Raw genomic sequence first — 9,458 nt, 5'->3', positions numbered from 1 at the left:
TATGATGTGTATTTCTGGTATGTGGTATTGAGGAGTCTTTTAGTTGCAAGTAACAAAAATCCTAAGCACAGTATACAGTATGAGCAGAAAAGAGACTTTATTAGCAAGGATCACAGGTGTCACATAGAATCCAAGGAAGAAATGCTGTGAACCCTCATGGATAGAACCAAAAACTGAAGACCTGTAGGAAACTCAGAAAGCTCCATCTCTCTTCATCTCCTGTTTCTACTGCTATTCCTCAGCCTCTACGATCCACTTGTCTACTGTACACTAGCTTCCTGTGGTCCTAGTGGACCTACGTGTTTAAATGCAAAGCCCTTTTATTCTAGGACACAAAAATCCCTGGGGAAGGACCTGAATCAGCCCACTTGGCTCCAGCACCTGACTCTGAACCATCAACAAAGGTCAGGGAGCTGGAGGTCAGGCAGTTCTCACTGCCAAGCTGAGAATGGATCCAGGAGAAGCAGCTCCTAAAGACCCCCCAAATGGGGACAGCACCAACATCACAATGTTTTAAGGATTAAATGAGGCAATTTGTATGAACTTCTCTTTGTACACTCTTAAGTATTAAACAAAGATACAACTTTATGGATCTTTGGAAACCAAAAAGACCCGGACACCAATCCTACGTTGTTGTGCCACCTAAAAGCCATGAGCTCTCTTTTTAAAGTGTCTCTAAATCTTGGTTTCTTCTTCCAGAAATGGTACTGATAACACCTACTGTCCACAGCATTCATGAGGTTTAAATGATCGGGGGATTATACCACTTTGTGAACTGTAAAGCACAAGCTAAAATAAATGTAGGTGGTTGTGGTAAGAGTCAGTGTTCACACACGTGGCTGCCTGCTAGCTACCGTGCCCTTACCACCCCACCCCCACGATACAAGTACCCACGTTCCAAATTCTTGATACCCACCACAGCCCCTCCCATATTTAAGCTACAGTGGATTGCCAACTTGTTTGCATAGGAGGGAGAGGGGACTAGGTGGAGGAAGGAAGGGAGGGAGGCAGAGAACTAGGCAGGCAGACAGGCATGCCGCCAGCCTGAGGCTGGGATAGGTGGCCAAGTCTATATGCAAGCCCAGTGAAGGGACTGGCTGGAAGTCAAAAAGGATATAATTAACTTAAGAATCACAATAAACTTGTAGCCACACTTAATAGGCTTCAGATATTTTCTCAATTTACCCTGGCTTCATTCTTCTCTGTTTGCCCTTGGTGAGGAGGAAGGGAAGGGAAAAAGGCAAGGAAAAAAATCTTAAAGGGACAGCACTCCCAACACGTAAACAAGAGAAACAGGTCTAGGCTCGGAGCACTCAGGGGCCTGCCTGACATTAGACCTCTGTGCATTCACTCCTCAGAGAACTCAGAGTGGAAGGGAGTTGAGCTGTAGGGACAGGAAGAAATACATCTGACCTATGAAGCTGCCTTGCCTGACCACCCATTCCAGCCCCACCCCTCAACTCTCCTTTCCAGTAGCCCTTAACACCCTAGAGGCTGAAAGGTGGTCTTGGGGCTGCAGCTAAGTGTCCTTTGAAGAATTCAGAAAGGTTTGCCTCAGCGATGCCCTAGTTGTTTTGTCATTTCAGCTTTTTCTGTGCTTTTTCCTGACTGAGCAGAAAATGTATGTTGGTATTTCTGGAGCAAATGTAAAGCCATCTGGAAATGAATTCACAATGTGTACAGAAGAGAAACAAGGTTTTCTGAGGTTCAAGTTCAGAAACAGAGGGACTGGGTGTCACAGGAGGCGTCGGAAGACCTTCCTCTTCAGCTGCATCTTGGATAAGTGCTTCACACAGAAACCAAACAGGATGATACTCAGCTCTCTTCGAAATCCGGGATACAGTAGCTCCTCTGGCTACCTCCATAAAAGGTGACCTGACCAAAACCTCTGGAATACTTGAGCCTGTGGCCATCAGTGGCTATCAGAAGAATGTATCCTTTTATCTGTAGCACAGATGTTAGCTGTCTGCCCCTCAGCTGTCTCCTGGACCCACTCCTGCTATCCCTTGCTTTTGGCCTGGGGAAATCTCTCTTGGCCTTCCCCAGCCCCACTGGGCCTTCAATTCTTTTCATTCACTTTAATTTCCTACCACTTTCCTCTCAAGAATGAGGCAAATTTCTTTCCATGGCTTGAGTTTAACAGTTTGAACGATATTCCCTACTTTTTTAAAAAGCATGCCCTTGGGTCTCATCTGCCATCTCAAGCAATTTATCTGAGTGTTCCCTTCAAATAAATAGTATGTTCTCTGCAAAAGAAATTTTAGTAAGGAGCATGTCTCCACCTTATTGGACAGCCATAATTTGGAACCAAAGGTAATACTGTCTTACTTTGTTTGCTGTCAATTTTACATTTAATATTAGAAATTAAAATGGATACCAGAAATTTCAATTAATTTTTTGATGCCTTATTTTTAAGGCAGCTTAGTCTTAAAAGACACCATGAAGTGAGTGTGTATACACAGGTACCTAGAGGCCTGGAGAGTCCGACCATTGGGGTCCCTCTGCAGCTTTTCCCCCTCTGCTCCTCTCCACTCTTGAATTATCTATGCCCTGAACAGTCCGACTTGTCATCATCTCAGGCCCCTTAAGGCCAGTGAGACCACTCCCCCACAACACCCAGCATGAATTTTCTTCTTAGACAGGGTCAGGTCAGTCGGCAGTAGGCGCACCCTGACGATGGGACCTTCGGTGAACTCCCAGAGCCCTGGTACCTTGCTCAAGAGAAAAGCCCTGTGTGGGTCTCCTTCAGGCCCTCTGAAGGCCCAGGCTTCCCTACCTCCACACCCTTAGACACATCTTCTACTGTCAGGGAGCCCAACAGACCTCAACAGAAAGACAAAGCTGCTACCAGGGTCCCTGTGGGGTCTGAGGGTCTCACAGTCTCAGTGACTCAAAGATACAGCCCTGTTGCCCCAATTCTCTTACTACCACCCAAGGCCCAAATCCAGAGCACAAGTGTCTGATGAGGGTCCCTGGGAGCCCAGGTATGCATTTATACTCACTCATACATAGAGCGAGAGAGAGAGAGAGAGAGAAAGAGGAAACCCAGCAGAAAAGACACTTGAAAGTAAATAAGACCCAGAAAACCTAAAGTTTCCCTGGGGCCACTACCTGATTTCTTCTGTAAGCTTGGGCTTCCCATACCCTAAACAACATGAGGCTAAGAAAGGGAGGCTCACAGACCTGGTGATCCCAAAGAGGAGACAAAGCAGCAAGCAGGCAGACAAATGGCCACCCTGGGTGGTGCTGGCCTGGCTAAGGCTCACCTCCCTGATCTTATTACCTACTCTCAAGTTATTTGGAGGCTCATGCCCAAATCCACACCGTGCTCCTGCTAGGACCCTGCACGGATTGGCCTATCCCTTACATCCTCCCTGAATCCACACCAACATTCAGAACTCAGATGAAGCCCTCTCCTCTAGGGAGCTTTTCTCACAGCAAGGTCTTACTTTGGTGACATCGACTGTCCCCCACTTCCTCATCTGTCCATTTCATGTTGGATGAGCCTCATCACCCCATTTAGGTTGCAGGCTGGTCCAGGGCAAAGACTGTGTCCTCTTCCCTTGCATCAAGCAGCACCCAGCCTGGAGTTTATGGTCATAAATTAACATTCAAGTTCCCTATTAAATGGAATGAAGGAAGCTAGATGAGAGATGGCTCAGCTGCTTCCAGAAAGACACTTGTGCTTCAGAGCTCGAGGAAAGCAGGAGGAGGGCGGGAGAGAGGGAGAAAGAGGGAGGGAAAGGCTCACTAAAAGCTTATGAAATACACAGAAGAGCTGAGCACCAGAACAAAGACTCATTTAAAAGGGCAAAGGAAACACTAGATGGCTGTTAATGGTGAACTGAATATGATAAATTATTGCTTAAATCACTTGGTTTCACTCCTTGTTGTTATGCACAGTTAATTGGAGAGAACAAAGCGCTGTGCCTGGCTGAACAGGATGGGAGGTGGCAGCAGTCTCAGGCTAGCAGCCTCTCCAGGACCACAAACCCATCATACAGGGATGACAAGCATGGGGCCAACCTCAAATCCTAGCCCCCTGCAGTGGCCCTGTCCCGTTATCCACAATCTGCTCCCCTACAGGCTGTAGCTGTCTACAGTCAAGTGTCCTAAAGGAGAGAGAGTCAGAGAGGTGGTATGAGAGTCAGGAGGTCACCTTATGATCCCTTAGTCTCTAAACACCAAACTTGCCCCCATAGGGCCCACTCAGATATCTCTCACCCTAAAGAAAGCCAGGTAGTCTCAATAACAGATTTAATCTCTATTCAAAAACTTGGATTTTTGACAGTTTTTTTCCTTATGCTTCTGTTCTATTCAGTATACATATATAACCTAAGTTCCTACTAAATTATAAAGGACTTAGTGGGGGAGAGGGTTAAGGAGACCCAGAAAAGAGTAAGACACAGCTTCTTCCTTTACTCAGTTGAGAGAACCGACATTGAACTTGTTGTGGGCTGCACAGAAAAAAAAAAAAATCTTTCTAACACTTAGTTTAGTTTAAGATAAATCATCTGTTAGAGTCTGGGATTTTATTAATAATCCTGTGGCCAAAGGGAGAAGAAGCAGGGAAAGCGAGCCTGGTAACATCAGCAAAGAAAGAAATTTAGGAACTTTAGAACTGTTAAAGACTAGAATTTCACACATAATGTTTACACGACAATTAATTAGCAAGGCTTGGAGAGTTATAGTTACTTGATATGGAAGACAACATTCAAATGTTGAAGTCTACATGTCTACAAGATAGTTTAACAAATACTACCAAGAGACATTTTTATGGTTACAGAAATAGAAAAAGAAGGTTATAAGATATAACACCAAGTATAAGTTTGAAGACCATATCCTTTCTCCTAAGCACAAATTTAAATTTATATTTAATCTTATGTTTAAAGACTATTCTCAACCTACAGTTTTATCACAAGGAAAAGTTTTTAATTGCCAAATTCCTTTCATTACGTTTTTATGTAAATAAATGTTATCTCAGGAGAAAAAACTTGTTCACAAGACTGTTAATTAGAGGCTTACAGGCTCTTCTTAGAGTCAGGAGTCAGTACAGGAAAAAAAGTGATTTTATATATATATGTATATATATTTATATTTACATACACTACACAAACATACATCTCAAAATTAAAATGCTAATAAAGAACAGAATACGGGATAATGGCTTTTGTATTAGAAAATGTGAGCTTAAAGACTCTGGAGCAACATTTCCAACAGTATAGAGAGTTAGATACCTTGAAAATTTTGTGCAGTTGAAACAACCAATACACCAGATAAAACGGTAAGAGATGAAAAATTAGGAGCACCTTGGTGTCTCAGTCAGTTAAGCAACAAACTCTTGAGCTCAGCTTGAGTCATCATCTCAGGGTCATGAGACTGAGCCCCACGTCAGGCTCCACACTGAGCACAGAGCCTGCTTAAGATTCGGCTTCCTGATTCTCCCCGACTCTCACTCTCTTTCTTAAAAAAAGTAAAATAAGGGAAAAAAAATAAAATAAGGGATGCCTGGGTGGCTCAGTCGGTTAAGTGGCTGCTTTCCGCTCAGGTCATGATCCCAGGGTCCTGTGATTAAAACCCATAAATTCCTTGCCTAGCAGGAAGCCTGCTTTTTCCTCTGCCCGCTCTGCCTGCCACTCCCCGCTGCTTGAGCGCATACACATGCACACTCTCTCTTTGACAAAGTATTTTAATTAATAAATAAATAAATAAAATATGGAAAATTAAAATGTTTAAAAAGCTCTAAGGACTCTACAGATAGACAAAACAGAAACCCTTGAATGGAAAAGTATTGGAACCACCTTTTATTTAAAGGATCTCTGACAAGACTTAGAGACCTTATGTTTCTAATACATGTCTTCACAGGGTGTGGGTCAGGCCGGAAAGCCTAGGGCCGATCTGAAGTGGGATATCTAAGAGTAGTCCACTGTGTAAGGTGGGAGCATCAAAGGGTTTAGGTCCATAATGCAAGGTGAACAAGAAATAAAATCTGCCTATAGAAGGAGACTGGCAGAAGTAAACACAAATCCTTTCTGGAGAAGTTGCACTGTGATCCAGGACCGTAAAAAATTCCCACAATAATGTTTTAATAAAACTTAGCAGGGATGTCTGGGTGGCTCAGGTGGTTAAGCAGCTGCCTTCAGCTCAGGTCATGATCCCAGTGTCCTGGGATCGAGTCCGGCATCGGGCTCCTTGCTCGGCAGGGAGCCTGCTTCTCCCTCTGCCTCTGCCTGCCACTCTGTCTGCCTGTGCTCGCTCTCTCTCTCTCTCTCTCTCTGACAAATAAATAAACAAAATCTTAAAATAAATAAATAAATAAATAAAAATTTTTTAAAAACAACAAATAAACTTAGCAGTCCACAATCAAAATCACAAAACACACAAGGAAGTAAGTCATCATGAGTGAGAACCAGTCAAAGTAATAGACAACATAAAGATTTTAGTTTCTGGAATTATCTTACAGAAAAGTTAGGTTTTAATAAAGAAGCTTAAAAATGTGAGGGAACAAGAGACTATAAACAATGATCTTTGCAAATTTTAAAATGAATCAAAAAGAATATCTAAAAGGTAAAATATTTAGTAACTACAATTAAAAATGCAATACAGAAATAAAACAGCAGATTAGACATATATGAAGAGAAAAAATTTAAAACTAGAAGATAAATATAAGGAAATTAGACCAAAGTACAGCCCAGGATACAAAATTAGTAAGACAAGTTAGGCAACATGGAAGATAGATTAAGCCTAATTAACATAAGTTCAAATTGAAGTTTCATAAGGAAATAATAGAATGAAAAAAAGAACATTCAAAATATATGATAATAGTGGAGAAATTCCCAGAATTGTTAGAAAAGATTAATCTTCAAGTCCAAGAACCTCCATAAATCCAAAAAAAGGAAAAAAATTTTAATAAAAAAATTCAGAATACCAAAAGTGACTAGATTCTAAAAGCTTCTATGGAGAAAAGACAAATCATGTACCAATGCATGGTAATTTAATTGATGGCTGACACTTTTTTAAAAATTTTTAATATTTTTAAATTTCTTTTCAGTGTACCAGAATTCATTGTTGATGCACCACACACAGTGCTCCATGTAATACATGCCCTCCATAATACCCACCACCAGGCTCACCCAACTTCTCACCCCCCGCCCCTTCAAAACCCTCAGATTGTTTTTCAGAGTCCATAGTTTCTCAAGGTTCATCTCCCCCTCCAGTTTCCCTCAACTCCCTTCTCATCTTCATCTCCCCATGTCCTCTGTGTTATTTCTTATGCTCCACAAATAAATGAAACCATATGATAATTGACTCTCTCTGCTTATTTCACTCAGCATAATCTCTTCCAGTCCTGTCCATGTTGATACAAAAGTTGGGTATTCATCCTTTCTGATGGATGGCTGACACTTTAACAGCAAAAATTAATCCGGAAAGGAACAGAATAAAATGTCCAATGGGACAAGACAGGGGGAAAAAGGTAAACCTAAAATTCCAAGTTAACAAATATATCTTTAAGAACAAGAGTGAAATATAGACAATTAAGACAATAACTAAGAAAAGTATCAACAAAAGATCCTCACTAAAAATATACCTCAAGCTGAAGAAAAATTTTCCCAGATGGAAAGTCTGAGACACATAAAAGGATGCCGAGTAAAAATATGTTAATGTGGGCCCCAACCATCTTGTGGGAAGAGCTCAGGCAGGTGCTCTTGGCTCAGCACTGCCAGCTGCAATCTGTGGAGGAACAGGGCACGGAGCCACCATCCTGCTTCGGCACTTACAAGAAGGTTTCAGCTGTGTGATCACCAACTGATTTGACTGGTAATTAGACAATGAATCGGACCCCTATGAGGTATTGAAGCAGCCAAGAACAAGAAAAAAGAAGCCAGTGGGTATGGTTTTGGGGATCCTGGGGCCAAGAGGGCAGCTCAAGCCACAGTCCAGACCAACTCCAATGCAGAAGGCAAACAGCTGCCTGAAGAGTCCCAGAAAGACCATAAGAACCCACTGCCTGCCACCCCCCAACGTTAATGTGGCTGACAAGAAAGAGGAGATGCAGCTGCCCATGGCATTTAAGAAAGAAAGAATAAGAGGTGGTTCAAAGAAGACCTAATCAACAGCTGCAGCATGAAGGGAAAATAATTAACAGGAGACCAGAAAGGTGACCACCTTGTGACGACGATTTAAAAAGCCACTTGAAGGAAAGGGTGAAGGAGGAGACTTTTCAGTGGGTGGACAGATTACTGACTGGCCTATCCAAGTCTGTAGTGGTCTTGGAAGAGGTTGAGGAGACTCTGGACATGGAATGGGCCAAGGAAATAGATTTCATTCTGGTGACAAATGTGAATTTGAAAGGCATCATGGAAGTGACATTATAGTGTCCTGAAGCACGAGGACAAACGTGGAGGTAGCAGATCTCACAACTGGAGAACTGTCAAGATGAATTAACAGAGTCCCCAAAATACAATTCGAGCAAGTATGTTATATTGCAGTAACTTGGATCAGTCAAGTGGGACTGAGGAAACACCAGAAGGTGAAGAATATCCAGTTGCAGACACTGACGATAAGGAGAATGATGTTGAAGAAATAAGGGAAGAGGGTCGAAAAGAAATTACTTTGGATGAGAGCAAAGCTATTCAGAATAAGAACTGGGCAAAAGTAGAATTTAATATCTGAAAACTAAATGAAGGTACAGAAGGGCAGTGGAAGAAGTGATTTGTTCTTGGACCATCATTTGATTGGGTTATGGACCATCATTTCCGGAAGCCAGCTAATGATACAATATCTCACCTGGAGATAAGTTTTGGAGACTTTGGCCACTTTGGCAGGAGAGGATAATATGGCCTTGGGCATGGTGGACATCAAAATGCCAAACCATGGCAGCAGACCTGACAACTCAAGTGTTTCTATTCCTGGCATAGTTGATCCTGAGGCATTCCCAGCTCTGCCTTAACTGGATACCATAAGACAATCCTGGTTCTTCTGTGGACCCTCCCATCTGAGGTTTTGCATGCTTAAGGATCCCAAACAACTTAAGATTTTAAAAAAGAAAAAAAAAAAAAGACTGTCATTCATACCATTCACACCTAAAGAATGAATTTTATCTGCTTTGAAAATGAACCTTCTCTCACTACACAGAAGTAACAATATGGTAGTCAGTTTGCATTTAGACATGTTTTGGTAGCAGGGATGTTTTCATAATTTTCAGAGATTATGCATTCTTCATGAATACTTTTGTAATGCTGCTTGGAAAAACGCATTTCCAAACTTGAGATACATGTGTGAACAGTGTATACCAATTTAAAGCTTTTGTTTCACTTGTTATATAAGGATTTAGATGTTCTCCCATTTACAAACTAGTTTTAAATATTGGACATAATATCAATTTTAATACCCGCTTTGCATTTTCATACATGGTCAGTTGGGTCATGTAAACTTTGATTTGTCCATTTTTATGCTGT

At 41.9% G+C, this 9,458-nt stretch overlaps 1 pseudogene; it reads left to right on the top strand.

Annotated features, from left to right (window-relative positions):
• Positions 1 to 5,163: 5,163 nt before the first annotated feature.
• Positions 5,164 to 8,950, top strand: LOC116869623 (annotated as a pseudogene).
• Positions 8,951 to 9,458: the final 508 nt, after the last annotated feature.

Source organism: Lontra canadensis, unplaced genomic scaffold (assembly GCF_010015895.1).
Source record: "Lontra canadensis isolate GAN:19392208 unplaced genomic scaffold, GSC_riverotter_1.0 scaffold20, whole genome shotgun sequence".
NCBI classification, from domain to species: domain Eukaryota; kingdom Metazoa; phylum Chordata; class Mammalia; order Carnivora; family Mustelidae; genus Lontra; species Lontra canadensis.
Note: the sequence above shows the minus strand (reverse complement) of the source record. Positions and strands in the feature narration are given on the sequence as shown.